We start from the raw sequence: 6,620 nt of genomic DNA, 5'->3' as shown, positions 1-6,620 counted from the left end.
GAAGACCTGGTCTAGATCGTTGTATCTTCGGCTGAAGAAGAACGAAGTGATGAATAAGATAAATAAGGACAGGTGAATAGAGCAAACAAAATGAGAATTTGGAAGCATCTTTTTATTTATCTATTAGCTTTTTTATTGCTCTATTTACATTTATTTTTTTATGTACCCATCTACCTATTCTATCTCATTTTTTGTTAGATTATTCATGATATATTTCCATACACCAAGGACTTGCCGTTACGATTCACTTATGCCGTAAATTCTGAAATGACAAATGGAGCATTAGTGATGCAAATACCGAGGCGTCGTTAGCGGTGCGGTTCGGAAAGCCCAGAGTCGAAGCAGCTTCAGGTGTTCCAAGCAACCTTCTCCCTTCCCGCCATTACGTGATGATAAATTACCTAAGCATTGACCATCTGGTCGGCGCCTGAATGGGATCAAAGGAAGAAAAACACAATCATTTTACGATCTCGACTGTGTGTTTCAATGAATGGCCGAGCGCGTAAAAACTGTGTGACGTGAGTGATGAATGCCAGGGAACCGGTGGGGTCGCCGGCCTCCCTCCCTCCGTCCCTCCCTCACTGCCTGCCTGCCTGCCTGCCCGCGCCGCCACCGAATCACCCACACACGCAGCGGCGCCCACCCGGGAGAGGGAAACCCGCTTCAAAGTGCGCTCGATGGCCTTACACTCCAGTTGCCGTTTGTTTTTTGTTGATTTTACCCTCGTCCTGAGACATAGCTGGGAGATAAGGAAAAGGGGAAAATGGACACGTTTACAAATAGATTCACGTATGTGGTTATATCTTCATTTATCTTGCTCCCACATACACGCACGCACACACGATCCACCTATATATGTTTACTGTAAAAAAAATACGCATGCTAATATATTCTGTTAACGTTTTCGGTCAGAATCGATCAGGACGGAAAAGCTCGAGAAATTACCATGAACATCACGCAGTCACGAAGTATTAGTCGTTATACGTTTAAAAGTTGGCATGTGCTTAGGCTGAGGGGGAAAGGGGAAGAAAAGAGAGAATGGGAGAAGGAAAGAGAGGAGAGAGAGAGAGAGAAAAGGAGAGAGAGAGGGGAGAGGGGAGAGAAAAAGAGAGAGAGAGAGAGAGAGTGAGAGAGAGAGAGAGAAGAGAAGGAGGGAGAGAGAGAAAAAAAGAGAGAGAGAGAGATGAAGAAATAAAGAGAGAGAGGGAGAGAAGCAAGGGGGCAATAAAACCGTGTTGCACCGTTACCTCGCAAGTTGCCAACCCCAGCAAAAAATATTACGACCCCGGGCCGGGTCCCCCCAACTTAACTCAGGGATCAGCCACCTAATACTTCCTGTTGCTACTGGGTTCTTTGGGAAAGGTGGCAATCCACGAGGGTGTCTCTTCGTAATATTCTTAATTGGGGGGTGAAAAGGGAAGTGTTATTAATGTTATGATTATTGGTTATTGTTGCTACTTATTATTAATAATATTTTCACGCACTATTAGAGTGAGTTTCTACCGTCTCGTCTCGTTTCATACAGATAAGATTCAGCACAGCTTTTTTTTTATCACTCATAAACTTCTTAAATTGAGTAGTATTCACACTTTTTTTTTATCTCCTCTCTCTCTCTCACCCGTATTCAAACGGGCTCCCTCGAAAGGAGGGGGGGAAGGGAGACGGGGGGGGAAAAAAAAATATCATTCGTTTTTAAATTTTATAAATGATTCCACCCCCCAAACCCAAGCCAAAAATGAATTCCTAGGGAATTTCCCCACTAGCCTTTTTCCCCTTTTCCCCCTTTCCCCCCCCCTCCCTTTTCGGGCGCATAAAAAATTTTCTTCATTTCTTCGGATGGCAGCTACCTGTGCGCGGGGGGGGGGAGGGTGCTTGGGGGCCCCACAAGTTTTGGGGGTTCTCTTTCTTTCAGACGCGTCTAATTTGTGGGAGATCGGCCAAAAGCTCTCGGGGAAAAGGGGGTAAAAAGGGGAGTGTTTTGGTAGGGCCCATTTTTCTTCAGTATTCTTTTGCAAAAACTAAAAAAATTGCAAGGGAAAAAATTTTCCCCCCTTTGGGCCTTATCTCGCCGGAAAGGTAGCCCCCACGGATGCTTTTTTTTTTCATTCTTTGAGTAAAAGGGCAGCCCAGTGGCCCATGGGGGGCCCGCGCCCGTTGGGCCTCGCCTCCCAGGGCTCGGGCCCAGCGATCGTTCCAGCACAGCGAGATAATATGGGGACTGAGCAATAAGCCAATTTTTCCCATTTTAAAATATATAGTAAAAATATGTTAGCCCAAAAACGGAATTTTTAGTCTACGCCACTCTTCTTCCCCGTCTGCCCCCAAAAACACTTTTTATATCATACCCTAAAATTTTTTTTTCCCTCCCAAATTTTTTTCTAACCACTTCGAGTTTCATTTCCCCGTCCTCTCAACCTCGACCCCCAAACAAGCGGGGAAGTGGGGTGGTCCTCTCACCACCCCTTTGGGACACCCGGGACCATCCCGATGAAAAACCCCCCGGGTTCGGGCTGCCGCTCCGATAAAGGGCCCAAAATACCACCTTTATAACACAGGGCCCCTCCTAAAAGACATTTTTCTTACATGGTCCCATATAAACCATTTTTTCCAAAAACTTTACGAATTCATGTAGTTACAAAAAATTAAACACACGGCGCGTAATGTCAGACAGTTTTTAAAAATTTTCGAACCAAAAGTAGGTTAATGCCCGGGTCGTTTATCCCGGGCCCGCTGATTGGCTGTCCGCCCTTGAAACCCCCCCCGGCCTGTATCCTTGCATCGGTTGCTTCTTAAAAAAGACTTTGAAAAAAAAAAAAAAACCCCCCGGGGGAAAAACAGCTTTTGGAGGTCGGGAAACGAAATTTTGGAGGGGGGAAGAAGAAAAAAAATGAAATAATTTTGTTCATTTTGCGTTTACTTGGAGTTTCTAAGTTCAAAGGCAAAGAAAAAAATTTTCCCATTTACTGGGAGTATCTATTTTTAAAAATTTTGGGGAAAGAAAAAATTTAATTTTGTGTTATATTTTTTTTTTTTTTTTTTTTTTTTTTTATTGAAACGCTTCTAAAAAATTTTTTAAAAGAATATACATATCATCACCCACAAATGCCCACACAAAACACAAACACACACCCCCACACACCCACCACACACAATATATATAAAAATTAATATATAAAATTATTATATATATATAATATAAAATTTTAGATATTTTTATTAACATATTATAAATTTTAAAAATTTTATATATTATATATATATATAATATATAAATATACACATATAAATATATAGTAGGTTTTTAAAATACCCCCCCACACGCACACACACACCCCCACACACCCCCCAACACACCCCACAACACACACACACACACACACCACCCACACACAAAACACATATATATAAATATAATATTATTATATATAGATATTATAATATAAAATTTATATTATTATAGTATATATATACATAATATATAATATATTTTATAAATATATATGTGTGTGGTGTGTGTTTTGTGTGCGTGTTTGTGTATGTGTGTGTGTGTGTTGTGTACAATATATTTTGATGTATTTAAATAATATAAAAAAAAAAATATAAAATTAATATAATATTTAAAATATATATATATTTTATAAAATTATATCCAATGTGTGTGGTGTGTGTGTGTGGTGGGGTGTGTGGTGTGTTTGTTTGGGGGTTTTTATGAAATGTATATTTTGCATATACAACACACACCACAAAACACACACACACCCACACAAAACACACACACAACAAACACATATATATTATATATATATAAAATAAAATAATTTTAATATATATATAATTATATATTTAATATTGTGTGTGTGTGTGTGTGTTTTGGTGTGTGTGTGTGTGTGTGTGTGTGTGTGTGTGTGTGTGTCTGTGCATAAAACCTAATATATATATATATAAAATATTTTAAAATTTTATATATATATATAATATATATATGTGTGTGTGTGGGTGTGTGTGTGTGTGTGTGTTGTTTTGTGGGTGTGTGTGGGGTTTTTGGGTGTGTTGGTGTGTGTGGGGTGGTGGGGGTGTGTGTGTGTCTGTGAATAATATGTATTTTAATATATATATATATAATATATATATATTTTAATATAAATTAAATATATATTTTTTATATATATGTATACGTATGTAGGTAAAATTTTATATTATACAGATATATTTAAAACAGTATATGTCCATTAAAAATTAACATATATCATATATACCACACAAACCACACATATATATATATATATATTAATATATATAATATATATATATAATATATTATAATATATTAAATAATACATTTTGTAATATTAATATAAAATATGTTTTAATATATGTTTGAAATGTAAATACATATATACATAAAATATAAAATATAATATTATATATATAATCAAATTAATATATATATATATATTTTATATAATTAAAATATTTTAAAATATATATATTGTCATATAAAAATTTTATATATTATATATATATTTATATATATATATATATATATATTTAAAAATATATGAAATTATTTCCCCATATATATAATAATAATTTTAAAAATTAAATATATTATATAAATATATATTTATTACCACATATCTTTGTGTGTGTGTGTGTGTTGTGTGTGTGTGGGTGTGTGGGGGTGGGGTATGTGTGTGTCTGTGTATATATAGGGGTATATATATATAATAATATATATATATATATATTTTAATATATATATATATATAATATAATATTTTATATATATAAAAATTTTTATACACATATGTAGTATAGTTTTTATATATATTTTACTTTTTATATTTTAAAAAGTAGTTTTACATTAACATTAAACACCCCACACATTTTTTCCCCTTTCCCAAAAGAAAAAAACAAACTTGCGGCAAAATAAAATAAAAATCTGAAGTAGAGCCTGTTTTGGGGTCCAAAGCCTTTCCTCGGCGCTTCAACCTAAGTCTTATTCCATTTATTTCAGATAAAAAGAGAGAATTGGGAAAAAAAATCCTTTCCGTATAGTTCATATTAGCTGGAATTTCTGAAACAGGCACGTAAAAAATTCGGCGAGCGGCACACACGTTGAAATCACTATCCAGGTTTGTCTATGAAAGGGCTTATGAAACGATCTTTTTCCTTCACCTCTTCAACGTGCACTGTTGCAAAATATTGCACGTCGGTCCGGAGAAGGTTGCATTCACTCATTTCTCCGCCCATCCTGCAAGGCCCCGCCCACGGGCCGAGAGAATTTTAAGTGGATTATATCAACTTTTTTATTTGATGCGTAAAATTTAGAATGCAAAGGGGAAAAAGGTTTAAATTTCCCGTCATTAATAAAGGGGGTGTACTGATGTTTTAAAAGAGATAGAGGAAACAAAGGAAAGAATTCTCCAGAAAATAGAAATAGTTTGTATTTTTTTATAAAATTAGAGGCAAAAATACAAGCGACATGTCTTTTAACCACCCACTATATTTTACTATACAAAAACAGCAACAGTTTTATATGATAAGAATTATTATAGTGTGAACACCGAATTCCCCCCCCCCCCTCATGGCAAAGCTCCGCCCACCCCGGATTGTCTGGCTTCTCCTTTGCAACACAGACGGCACAGCAGCTGCCTTTTGCACACATCGAGGTACCAAAAAGGGAGGGCAAAAAAAACTGGGAAAGGGTGTTTTTTTTTTTCTTTTTTTTTTTTTTTTTCGGGACGCCACAGCCCTCTAGCGACGGAAAAGCCCCGTAATTTCCCTTTAAAGCCCCTTGAGTGAACCATGTTGCCATATCCCTTAACATTTTAAGAAAAGAAGCATTGTATTCACTTCTTGATCCTCACGTTATTTCATCTTTTGCTTGATGTACAGGTAAGTGAAAGCATCTTTGTTCAAATAGCCTTCATTCAGCAATCATCACTACGGGAAATTGCAGGGATATTATACTAAAAATATAGTACAAATTTACGAATACAGGCAACAGTTCAGATGAGAAAATGATGACTGGAACGAACGAAGAAATAAGTCTATTTGGGGTCAAATCAAGGATATACGATACATATGTATTCCACAGTGTTAGGTAATAAAAAAATATATATTGAATGTTACAGGACAAAAAATTCTATCAGGTACACGAGTGAATTTAATTTTCTTTGTCTTTGTTATAATTTTGTACTTAATTAATAACATAAGAAGTTCTCTTTCTTCTTTTAATGTTATTAATCGAAGGAGTGAGGGGCCTTTGGGGCCCCCCCCCATACGAAAATAATTAAAAGTTTTTTGAAAATTTTTGAAGAGAGAGAGAGAGAAGAGAGAGAGAGAGAAAGGAGAGAGAGAGAGGAGAGAGAGAGAGGAGAGGAGAGAAAGGAGAGTGTGTGTGTGGGGGGGGGAGCAGGTAGGCAGCCAAACCAAACAGACAAATACAGAGGGGAAAAGAGAGAGAGGGGGGGGGGGGAAAGGGAGGCAGCATACAGATATAGAGGAAAAAGAGAGAGAGAAAGAGAGAGATGGGGGGGGAAAAAGGGGGAGAAAAGAGAAAAAGAGAGAGGGGAGAGAGAGAGAAGAGAGAGAGAGAGAGAGAGGAAAAGAGAAGA

This window comes from Penaeus monodon, chromosome 6 (genome assembly GCF_015228065.2).
Source record: "Penaeus monodon isolate SGIC_2016 chromosome 6, NSTDA_Pmon_1, whole genome shotgun sequence".
NCBI classification, from domain to species: domain Eukaryota; kingdom Metazoa; phylum Arthropoda; class Malacostraca; order Decapoda; family Penaeidae; genus Penaeus; species Penaeus monodon.
Note: the sequence above shows the minus strand (reverse complement) of the source record.